Source organism: Camelus dromedarius, chromosome 26 (genome assembly GCF_036321535.1).
Source record: "Camelus dromedarius isolate mCamDro1 chromosome 26, mCamDro1.pat, whole genome shotgun sequence".
Lineage (NCBI taxonomy): Eukaryota > Metazoa > Chordata > Mammalia > Artiodactyla > Camelidae > Camelus > Camelus dromedarius.
This window is the reverse complement of record NC_087461.1, coordinates 17,616,941-17,629,611: the sequence shown is the minus strand read 5'-3', so window position 1 is coordinate 17,629,611 and position 12,671 is coordinate 17,616,941. Positions and strand designations below refer to the sequence as shown.

The 12,671-nt window shown below is 44.0% G+C and overlaps 1 long non-coding RNA gene across 1 annotated transcript in view; it reads right to left on the bottom strand.

Annotated features, from left to right (window-relative positions):
- Positions 1 to 4,650: 4,650 nt before the first annotated feature.
- The window catches only part of LOC116150494 (uncharacterized), a 240,134-nt gene continuing 232,113 nt past the window's right edge, over positions 4,651 to 12,671 (bottom strand). Inside the window, exon 3 of the long non-coding RNA XR_010377880.1 lies at positions 4,651 to 4,692. This is a non-coding gene — a long non-coding RNA (uncharacterized LOC116150494). The remainder of the gene's footprint in view (positions 4,693 to 12,671) is intronic.

Sequence of the window (12,671 nt, the reverse complement as noted above, 5' to 3'; positions counted from 1 at the left end):
GGTTTGACCTGTGGATTTTCATCTAAAAGAACTCATACATTCCAAAGGAATTAGAATTTTGTTTTGTTTTTAAAGAGTAACTTAGATTCTTCCTTCTCCCAGAAAATATTTCAGGCAAGTTTCAATAAAATGTGAGTTCACAATAAGGTGGTTAAAATAGAAAAACGGAGCATATAAATGGGGGATTTAAAATAGTTACTGTAACTTAACATTAAGTTTAATTCTGAGCTTCCTGGCAGTTTAGGGAAAGAGGAAACACAGTGGATTACATTGTTTTCAGCATCTGATGAAAGGGAACGTTTCACTGTTTCAGAAGATACTTGTTTTTCCTGTAACTAAATTTTAAGAGGGCTGTATCCAAAGGACCCTTACATGTTTTACAGAAAACACCAAAAAAAAATTTCTTTTTTCAACCCCAAACAAAATTTGAGAGCACAATATTGAAAATGCACCCAAAAAAAGTCAAGCACTGCCAGTTGCCACTGTACCCTCAAAACCATCCCCAGGCACCAGGCAGCATATCTTCCAGATTTAGATTTCCTACAAGATGAAATTTCCCTGACATCACTTTTCATTTTATTTAAAAAATTTTTTTAACGTATATGTGTTGATTTTCATTTGCTTTGAATACAAAATAATGGCAAAAATAATGGCATTCTCCTTATATGTGTATTTATATATACCTATGTTTTTAAAAAATATGCACTTCAGTACATTTTAGAAATTCAGAGCAGATGAAGAATTCTACAATAATGGTACACAAATGTAATTAGGACAGCACATTCTAAAGCATAAGCCCCCACAAATGTGCTTGATTTAATATGGAAATTAGTCTTCTCTTGTGTGCTTACAGCTTGTCACTGGGACTATTTGCGTGGACTCCTTTGCTCTTAAGAATGTAATGAAATAGTGAAAATTATCTGGGATTTGTTGACATAGAAAAGGGAAGTGCTAAATTTGTGAGTGAACAGAGGAGTGCGGCGATCCCAGCAGGACTCCACGTCAGAGGAGAACCAACATTTCCATTCAGCAGAGATGTGTGCTACCTAGGGATCAAGAGAGCTTCCAGTGGGGCTCCAGCTAAGTCCTGGGGGGGAAAGTAACTGGGTCCTCCAAATCTAGCTAAATTGGCACTGTGGGAAAGCTTCTTTTCCACGTGTCAGCCCACACTGTGTACTTTATGTAAACCAAGGTCTGTTATTAAGAGAGCTGAAGACGGGGCGTGGCTTCGCCCCACAGTTTCCATGATCCACCATGTATGCGGCAAAGTCACTCAACAAAAGTTAACAGAGCAATGGTACAGCAGGACTGGCCTCTGCAATACACAGATTCGGAGTCTTAAAAAGAGGGCCGTGCTGGCTTTTAATTGCATATATTTTTAAGTGATCCCATTGTTCTCTTCCTGGGGCAGTTCTGTATTCATTCAGAGAGCTGCCTTGGTAAAATATTTTTGTCTAATATTTCTTGGTCTGTTCCAGGAACAACCGCCCTTCTGGTTCTTTAGGTCATCTCCTGCTGCACTGTGGCTCCCTGGCATTCACGGCGCTTTGCAAATGATCAGAAGCTTTGTTAAAACATTTTTTCTTCCTAGTATCTATTAAATAAACTTTAAAAAAATATCCAACCAATACTAATTTCCTAGACTTTGCTATGTTTTCTTCCACCTCCTTCTGTGGCCATTTGATTCTCCTTCCTTGGTCTCCTTTGGCTGTGCTTGGTCCGTTCTGATGACAGCTCATGTTGTCCTTCATTGATTTCACTCATTATTTTGCTAGTTCCGTAATTAAGCTGTGAAACTAAGGTGTGAGGCTTATTTGTTAGTGTTCATTTGGTCACTCTTCATCTAGTTATTGCATATCTATTATGTGCAGAGCATGTTTATTTGCTAAACGAATTTTAGATTTTAAAAATATTCATTTGAATTGAAACTAGACCCAAAGGCACATTCATCACATGAGCATCCTTGCTCTGGTGCCTTCACTGTGGCATCCGCACCTCTGTTCTGATTTTCAAGGCAGCAGGAGAGAAAGAAAGGCTCACAGGCTAGAGACACTCAGATTGGCTTGTGTTCAGTTAAAGAGCAGTCAGGAGAGGGGGAAACCCTCATTTTTATAAATGGTGAGAGGAGAATTATTAGGAAGAGAAGCGTCATTGTGCCTGAAGGTATTTTGATGACCTTTCTGGGTGTGAATGGAGGCACCACCAGGCCAGGACATGGCTGCAGCGGCCCAGGGCAAAACAGAAGGGACCTAATTGCTGTGCAGAAAACCAGTTGGTGGGATATTAGTTTCAAGCAGCAGCCAGCAGGGGAGTGAGGTGAACGCTCTAAGGAGTTGGAGACGGAGAGGGTGGAGGACAATGGCAGGTGCCTATGGTTCATGGTGACAGCAAACGGCCAGTGAGAAATTCCCAGGGACAGAAATGGCCTGGGAACTCTTAAAAACAGCAGTGTCTGGTATCCATTTAAAATTCCTCTGCCAAGTGGGATGTGAGCTCCTCGTTACCCTCAAACCTTCAGGACAACTCGGATACAGTCAAGACAGCCTGGTATTAACAGGAGCTGTATGGATCAGTGGAAAGGGGGCTGGGAGTCACCATTAGAGTGGGGTGGGGTGAAGAGATGTGACGAGAACCTGCTCGAGAACTTGGTAGAAACGGGAAATCAGAAGAATGGAGAGATGGAAGTCTCAGAGTCTGAAATGTTGGATTTCTCTTACACATGGAGTGTGAGGTAGGCTGGAGTAATCTGCATTTAAATTTTAAAAGAAGAATGATCCTGAAGGCTTGAAGAATTTGGAGGCACCAAGGATGTAGATATTTAGAAACCACTTTGAGCCCTTTGAGACTTGGCTTCCTCATCTGTAAAATGAACATAATGCATTAAGGTAATTGAGAGGATGAAATGAACCATTATAAGCATACATGGTTGCTTTAGGGGCGTGGGATAACAAAAAATATTCCTCTACTCCTTCCTGAAGATATAGTCTAAGATCGTCACATGCATGCACCAGAAAGCCCAAATGATGATTTATACCCATAGTAATTGGCTAATATTCATATTTATTAACAAGTTTGGATAAAGTCTGGGGGAAAAACCCTTCAATGTGTAGCCTGACATGTTGATATCAGTGATTCAGCCAATGTGAATGTATTTAGGCAATTTTGAAATTAACTGTGATGGATTAAAAATAGCCCCAAATTCTTTGGTCTTCCTCCCATCAAGAGATGTAGGGGTCACTGTTCCCTCCTTTTGAACCAAGGTCGGCTCTGTGGATGCTTTGACCAACAAAATATGGTAGAGTCTGGTGGAAATAGGACATGTACCCACTCTGAGTCTGGGTCTTAAGAGACAGGCAGCTCTCACTTCCTACCTCTTGGAACACGCGGTCTTGAAGCTTTGAGCTGCCATTTAAGAAGCTTAAATAGCCTGAGGCTGCCATATGGTGAGGAAGCCCAAGTTTGCCGTTTAGAGAGAGAGAGAGAGAGAGAGAGAGAGAGAGAGAGAGAGAGAGAGTGTGTGTGTGTGTGTGTGTGTGTGTGTGTGTGTGTGTGTGTTAGAGAGAGATGCCTGTTCAGCCTTTGGCTGTTCCACTCCTCCAGCCATTCAGGTCTTCCCAGCTGAGGTCCCAAACACCGTGGAGCAGTAGCGAGCCCACTGTGCTGTGCCTGAATTCCTCACCCACAGAATCATGATGATAATAAAATCAGGATTACTGTGAAGATTCAATGAGATAACTGATGTCAAGGGGCCAGCACAGTGTCTGGCACAAATGTTGATTAGATTATCAGGTCAATCTGAGGTTTAATCATGCTTTGTGGGAGCAAAAAAGGATATTTCAATCATTTCTTATCTTTTCTCTGACGTACTTCTCTCCCTCCTGAACTAAAAAGGGGATTAATATGTGCTCCAGTAGATCCAGTTAGACAGAAACTATCACCTCTTAGGAAGCAAAGTCCTACAAAGTCTATAATATAAACATGGCCATGGGGTTTACCTCCTGTGAGTCAACTGTTTAAAAAAAAAGAAGCATTTCCCTTTTTATGAGCACTTTTATTCCCATTTTTATCTGATGTAACCAGGCTATCCATTCATATCTCAACATCTTAGCTCAATCCTGCAAACACTTTTTTTTTTTTTAAATCAGGGTTATCAAGGGACTTTTAGGACACATATCTCTACACAGAGCTACATTTCCTCTCCATCAGAAAAAAAGGGGGGGGAATTCAATCAGGATGGCTGAATGCAGAACACGTGGGATTCTGGAATCTTTCGTGGGGGAGGGTGGGCACAGAGCACCCACTTGCGGTCAGCCCTTTCGAGTAAAGCCCACTGCTATGTTTTTGAAAAGCTTTAGAAACTTTTGTCATTGGCACAAATGAAGCATTGAACAGAAAAATCTTTCTCCTTAAGCATTTTCTAGATTTAATGTTGGTTCTGAAGAAGGGCATGGTTAAAACCCTTTGGGAAGAGTGTGGGTTCCATAAGAGACAAGTCTGGCTCCATTTAATTCAAGATTGACTGGCTCCTTGCCTCCTTCCTCACTTACCATTCCAGATGCATCCTTCTCAAAGCTGTGTGCTTGTGAGGAGAGAACGGCCCTCTCCAGCGGAACTGAAAAATTCTTCTTTGGTCAAGATATGCCACATCCCCATGATCCTTTGCTAGAGCTTCCAAATAAATTCCACAAAGCTCTGCAAGCACAAGAAAATGGACAGTCTCAGAAAGTGAAGCACATAGAGGGGGTGGAATGTAGTAGGTCAGGTTCCAGTAAACGTCGGTTCTCTTCTCTACCTACTGGGAGCCCTACCCTATACAGCTGTCATCTCGTGTCATACTCACAGCAACAGGATGAGAGCTCTGGAGAAAGAAAGCTGTGCTGGTGTCCCAGCTACATGAACACTGTGAGTACCAGCTGTCCTAACTGTAGAAGGACATTACAGAGGTAGGATGAAATAATACATGTAAAGTTCTTAGCACAAAATCTGGCACCTAGTAAGCACTCAACACACATTAGCTGAAAGTTACAAGTTAAATATTACTACCTCCACTTGAAAAATGAGGAAATGGGGGTTCAGAGAGTTCCAGTAACGCATCCAGTAACTCACCCAGGTCATATATCTAGTCGTGAATGGAGTGAGGGGGATAGAACTTTGATTCAAATCCAAGTCTTTATAACTCCAAGGCCCTCCACTGAGTCTGGGTTATGTCCTGGGATCTGTTACCTCCTGACATAATACAGCAAGGCCACGCCGTCCTTCTGTCTACCAGCTGGAAAGGAAAGTACTTCCTACAACATAGCAAGAACCTAGAAATTAATATTTATTTTTGCTTTATTTTCTTTGCACTCCCTTTCCCAAGCTGACTTGCTGGAAGCTTCATTATGACCTCATTGCTTACTGAAGGGATCCCGATGTGTCAGCTCCGAGGGGGGTGCTTCACTCCGAGGGAGTGTGGGATGGGACAGCACCTCTCTTTCCTGTCTTCTTAGGAAACTTAACAGGACTAGCAAGAAAAAAGTAAGCAAGCATCAGACAAAAGTAGTCAGACTTCACATCAACCATGTTGACTTTTGTGAGTCTAATTTACAGGAGTCCTTGATTGGATAAAGACAAAAAGCTCCCTCGGAATTTCCATCAAATGCCTTTTGAAAACAACACTGGGATGGGCTTAAATATACATGAGTCAGAAACATCCGGATTACATTTCCAGGGAATTATCCAGGGATTTAAAAATTTAGATGAAGAGAGGTTTGGTAACCAGCAATCTGGGGTTCTTAAAAAGCTTTCCAACCAGTCAAGACTGTGGGCCTTGCCTTGCTCTGAGGAAGTCCAGTAAATAGTGCCTCCTCAACCAGGTGATAGTTCACCCTGGTTTAAGGTCACAATTTACTGCTCAGGGCTTCATCCCTACTCCAGGCCAGCGCGAGGCAATGGGAAGGGGATTGTGTTGGAGCCACATCCCTCCCCCGTCTCAGAGGCAGCCCAGAGTTTCATTAGACTTGAGTGCAGGACCACCAGTTCCCTGAAGGCATCTTTTGTTGATCTTGCTGTTTAAAGACAAAATTATCTCAGAACAAAACTTTTTTTCTATTTTTAGGTGCACAGTCAATTGTGAAACTGGAGTCTCCAGAGCTCATTTCATAAACATACCAGAGACTGCCTCAAGAGACAGAAGGATTGAAGTCCTTGCCAAGGGCAGTTTATGGTGCACTCAAAGGGATGGCAAAGAAGCTGACATCTGTGGGGCTGGAGTCAGGGGCAGGGTCGCAGTATCGCACCAACCTGGGGACCTGTGGGCTCTGTGATCATCCCTGTTTCTCTTTCAGCTTCTCAGGAAAATCATGGGCTGCTGCAAGGACAAACCTTGAGCACCTTTTCGACACGGATGGAGAAAGCCAGCAGACAGGGCTCTGGCTTCATGGCCCTTCTGTGCCCCGGCTCCAGGTCTTCACTGCACTTCCTGCCTCCAGAGGGTCTTACAAAGGTCTGAGTTGCTTCTCCAGCCATTCCAGTCTCACCGCCGAAAGGAGAAGGCTGACCGTGAGAGGATACTTTGAAATAAAAGAGAATGGGACAGACTCGGTCGGCCTCTCCAACTCTCTAATTTGTGCCTCACTTAAAACTTGTCTTTAATCTTCGGCTTCACTTATTCCATCCTGGCCCAGCCTGTCTGTTTCCATGATTCAGGAGACGCAGCACAGAGCTTGTCGGCCATCCAAGCACCGGCCACGCTGTGGTGGCTCTGGGAGGAAGCCCCAGCCCGTCTCCTGCTCTGCAGGGGCCCTGGCACTGGGCCCAAGCCAACCGTGGCCACTGTGTCTCCTTGCCAGGCCCTGCGAGTTCAGGCTTTGTTGTAACTTACAGGCAAAACTCCTGCCTCCTGTCCACATTCTAATGCTCAACCTTGATCTTCCCCCCAACACTCCATATACCAGGACAAGAGAGATGAAACCACAGAAAGACTCCAGGCTGGACTATCCTGCCCTCCCCTGACACCCCAACACCATGTGCACGAGGAGAAGTGGAAATGCCCTTTCCTCAGCAGGCACCCCCCAGGGCAGGACCCTGTCCAGATGACCAGGATCGTACGTCGAGAACCCGGTACTTTATGGAGGAAAATTCCAACGTGCCTCTGGGTTCTCTGTTACTAACCCATAGCCGGCTGCCTTTGGAGAGAAACATCGAAGCTTCGAGGCGGATCTGCGAGTTTGAGCACGATTAAAACTGCAACTAAAACCTGGGGAAACGACTGTAATTACGAGGAGGATGCGTCATTTTCTTATGCTCCTCAGCAGTACTTACATCCAGTCACAACAACCCAGCGCAGGGCTTTCCTTCAAAGCTATTTCCACATGCTAACAACGAACCGTCTCTTAACCTCCTCAAGAGGAAGGCGAGGCCTCCCTGGCGTCTGCTGGGCCTCGGCCCCACTCCGTGTAACGCTGCGCAGCCACAGGGTATCCGGGACCTGTGTGCCCGCCTGGTGTGTCCCATCCTGTCTTCTAGAGCTTAACGTTGGTAAAACCAGGGAGACAGTGCCTGGCGCACCTGACCTGGCGTAGCTCTCCTTTAGTAGATCAACACAGGCAGGGGAGGAGAAAGAAAACAGTGCCCCCCCTGCACCCCCACAACTTGAACAACTCGCCCAGGGGGTGTGCAGTCCTTCCTGTCCTACCCAGGGGGTGAGGGGGGTGGGGAGCAGTGATTTTAGCTACGTTTCTTTTTGCGGGTAAGGAGCAGGCCAGCAACATCTGACTGCAGCGGATAATAATAAAAGGGACGTGAGCCATCTCAGCCTCACTCGACCCCACTTTGGCTGACGGCTCTAAATCAGCCGGAGCAATCTTTTTGTGCACACATCACTGCTATCCAGTCATTGGTCCTGGAGGCAGCGTTGAGAGTACATGATCTTTTCCTTTTAAAGAGATTTTGAACAACCATCAAATGAGAGGAATACTGACCTATGCACATGGTGAGCCTGATTCTTCCCCCGAAGAAGATCCCGCTTTAGAGCAGGAACAGAACCTGCTTTTGCCCCCTAGGTGCCCACTGGGGAGCTCTCCCTTCAACTGGGAAGATAATTTAGTCAAATGGCCCCTAGCGGCCTGAAGGAGTTACTGCAGCTTCACTAAAATACATAGGAGCATCTGCTCCCCGTCTCTGAAGACTGCGTGGATTCTCCTCATGTGTTTAGTGAGGATGGTGAACCTGTAACATCACAAATAAAAGCAATGCACCTGGACTCAGCACACTGCACTCGTTTAGCAGTATCACTAGGAGGAGCCCTTGCTTTTTAATAATAGTTACACAACCACTGGTTACTGAACTCAAGAACTCCTTTCAGGTTTAAAAAACGGTAAAGATTAATTTTGAACAGACAATTATCAAAACAACAAATTTCTATTCTTGTTTGTTCCAGAAAGATTTTAGGCCAATTACAGAAATGCGTAAATTACAGAAAGATGTATGAAGGGGATGTTGAAAAACAAAAGGAATTCCAAAAACAAATTGGAATTCTGAACAAGGTTAATAATTCTCTCTCTCTCTCTCTCTCTCTCTCTCTCTCTCTCTCTCTCTCTCCTCTCCTCTCCTCTCCTCCCAAAGGAGCTAGTAGATAAAACACCCTCCTGTTTTAAAAATTTCCCTCTGGGTTTATACTTTTACTAACCCAGTGCACTTTTTGTGTGTCAGTAGATTTGTCTCAGAAACGAGGCACACAGTTATGAATATTATCCTCCACTACCCATGTAGAATACTTGCTTTATGAAAAAATGTATCAATAAGCTTGAGTTTCAGCGTCCACAACACTTTATGGTACAGCTTAAATGAAAAATCAAACAGATAAGATATAACAAAAAAGCCCAATATATCCTTAGTTTCTACTTCATGTCACAAACATTTTAAGAATTCCTAAGCTTATTCTTGGTTGAAGTCAGACTAAAGAGGATATAAACTCACTTTTTCACCTCTTATTTTCAGAGATTCACACAGTGAGCAAGAGAATAAGCCCGTATTCTTCATGTTCCAAAACTCACATAAACAACACTCAAATCCAGAAGAACAAGGCAGGAGGGAAGAAAGTGAAATTACAGGGCTTAAGACACTGTGAACCCAAATTCATAGATTTTCCACAATTTTCCTTCTTTGCAGGCAAAGACAGCCCTACCAACTTTTGATTCTGACTGCAGGTTTGTTCCTTCAGGATTATGGGCAAGCCTTCTGACGCCTGTGCTTTTTTTTCTTCAAAAAACCTTGGGCATTCCCAACACCCGGGAGGCTGGTTGAGTGTTCAGTGTCTGAAACAACTGCGAGCTGCACACTGCAAAGCGGGCACTTGTGTCATTTCACCTCCGTCCGGAGCCCCAACAGCCCTGGCTCATTGCAGCGTGAAGTGGTGAGGCCGAGGGGGTTCTGTCATTTCTGTTTGCTCTTCCTGTCTCCTCTCTTCCTGTCTGTTTTCACAGTCAGACATCCAGCACGTCAGATGCGAGCCCAGTAGCTCGCTGCGTTTAGGCAGAAGCACTCGGGCAGTGCAGAGCCTGAGGTGAGTTCTCCTTGGCCAGGAGTTTCCAGGACTGTGCCCTTCACCCACATCTTCAGAGAGAGGCAGGGCCCTGATGTCAAAAAGAGCGAGCTTTCTTATATTGATTGGCTGTGAATAAGTAATGGTTTTAAAAGAAATACGTTTTTAAAAGATTGTCAATCTAGTGAACTTTAACTGTTCTTATTTCCCTGAACAAGCTGGCAAAACAAAACAAAACAACACAAAAAAACCTACTATGCAAAGCTAGGTCACAGGATATACATTAGAAACATCTGCCCCAGTATCTAAAAATGCTACTCCTCTGTTAGAATTCAAACTCTCCTGTCTCTGTAAGTTCATCTGAAAGGCAGACAAAATCAATTAGCAAGACTTTCACCCTCTGGCAAAGAAGGAATTTCTACAAGAATGCCTTCCAGAAGCTCTGCATTGCTTGACTGTTGGCTGTTTGGCTGATGGGAAGGCAGAGACACAACTCTGGGGCTTCCCCAGGGGACAGGAACTGGCTCCATCCTGTCTCTCCTCCACCTTTGTCGGCTCAGCTCTCTACCCCCAGGGGGAGGAACACAGGCACGTCCCGATCTGGGGTCAGCTGTCAGGAGACAGATCTGTTTAATATTTAGCTTTGACGGGAATTGGCTGAATCAGAGATGAAAGGGATCAGCTCCAAGTGATGGAGAAAAACAAAAAAAAAAAATCTCAATTGTTTCAATATTTCCAGGGGAAAATAAAAAGATAAAGTCAATGCAGGTAAGAGAGAGAGATTGAGAGAGAGAAGGAGATGGAGGGATGGGAGAGGCAGGGAGAGCGAGAGATGCGGTGGGGAGGTTGAAGAGAGAGATCTCCAAAAGTCCCAAATTCTCACCATGTACCTCTGTCATCTTGGTCTGGTGCACACATACCACGGAGAAAGACAGGTAACATTCTGCTCTCAGTGACAACCCTAGAGCTTCCCAACTTTACTATGCACACGAGCCACCTGGGAATCTTGTTTGAAATGCAGACTCTGATTCACCTTGTCTGGGGTGGAACTTGCAAGTCTACATTTCTACCAAGACCTCAGGTCCTCCTGATGCTCTGAGCCCAGAGCACATGAGTTTTCTCGCACAGTGAAGGCATTCAGAGACCACGGTTTTCAGAAGGCTGCCTATTTTAAAACCATTCCTATAAAGAGATGAAGAAATAGATTATAAAACTGCATGTGTCAGAATAATAAAATGAGAAAAGGTTAAAAAATATACATGATTTTTTAAAACAGAAGTTTAGTGGAAGAAAAAAGAACAATTCAGCATGATTTTTACCACCCCATATACCAACTTTTCAGGTTGGGTCCATTTTTGTTACAAAGCAAATAGAAGCAGGTATGGGTTTTGCTGGGATGTTGTTCCAGGGCCCACCATCCCCCACATCTTAGTGCCCAGGGAGATTTGATCACATTTGAGCTGCAGGATCAGATATTCTGACTGTCAGTCCTGTTATTTCCAACAGATCATTTGCCTGAAAGAACCACATGCCAGATAAACAGGAAAAACTAAAATTTGTATCATACGGTATAGCTTTATTTATTTTCCAAATGTTTGTTTGCAAGCTACTAGGTCTTTGGAGAAAAACTAAGGCAATTGGCTAAGGTCATTTAATTAAGGGAAAGAGAGATTTGAAACAGAACCGGGTATTTAGACTCTGAGTTCTGACTTGGAAATAAGGATAAATGATTCATGGGAGGAATAAATAATGCATTTAAATTAAATAAATATTAATTGAATTTAGCCTGGCTGAAATGTTAGGAAGAATTAAAGCTGGCAAAACTCATTTTATAATTTTTTTTAAATTATCATTTGGATGGTTATTAATTTAAATTGACCCACCTCAGACATGTGAAATTTGGGCAATTTTCCTACATGTCTGAAGGAATTCTGGATTGCTGCTTAATATGGTCATCCCATCCACTTTTACTTATTTCTTCACTCATATGGCACTTATTAGGCTGTTTTCTAAGTGCTTTACATACAATAACTTATTTCTTATTAAAACTCTATGAAATGGATACAATTATTGTTCTCATTTTATATACAGAGAAACTGAGTCACAAAGAGGTTAATTAGCTCATTTCCTTATCAGTGATGTATTGCTACACAATAAACCTCCCTGATTTAGTGACTTAAAGCAAATGCAACTGTTGATTTTCCTCACTCATCCACAATTTTGGCAAGAGTCAGCAGGAACGACTTGCCCCTGCTCTAGGTGGTGTCAAGTGGGGCAGCTCAGCTGGGGGCTGGAAGGGCCAGTTTCAGGATGGCTCCCATGGCTGCAAATGGGTCGCCTGGGAGATGAGCCAAGGCCGTGAGCCAGCGGTCCCACTCCCACTCCCACTCTGCATGTACCTCTCCGCGGGCCGCTTCGGCTTCCTCTTACTATGGTGGCTGGATTCCCAAGGCGAGCGTCTCTAGAGGGCGAGGCGGGAGGGCATGGCTTTGTCTAAGAAGTCACAAAGCATTATTTCAGCTACATTCAATTGGCTGAAGCTGCCACAAAGTCTCACCCAGATTCAACAGAAGGATAAACTGCCCCCATCTCTTGAACGGGGGGAATGTCAAGATTTTAAAAAGATTCTAGAATAGCACATGGGATGGGAAATATCGTTGCGGCCACCTTGGGAAAATATAATCTGATACACACTGCTAACTGAGATGGAATGCATTCAAACCCAAGCCATCTAGCCTCGGAGGCCATGCTCTTTACATACCCTAACGCTGTCTTTCTTCCTCCTCTGATGCTCCTTTTGTGGAAGGAAGAGCAGACATTTATAATTTCTCTCGTCCATTGAAGAGGGCCTTTCTATGTAGAATTACAGAGATTTTGATCTCTGACTGAGATAACGATGATGGCCCTCCCTTATTCAATTCTAAAAGTAAATCAAATACAATTTTTCAAAGGGCTTTTGAAAATTTAGGCATTCTCCCTCTGGAGGGTTCATCCCTGTCACCTGAGGACCCTGTGAAAAATGCAGATTGCTAACCCCCCCTGTGGAGACTCTAACTGATAAGATTTGGGGGGAGGGCTTGGAACCCTGAGATATAACAAAGCAGATGCTAAGTACCACATGTTGAGAAATGACTTAGAAATGCCCCAT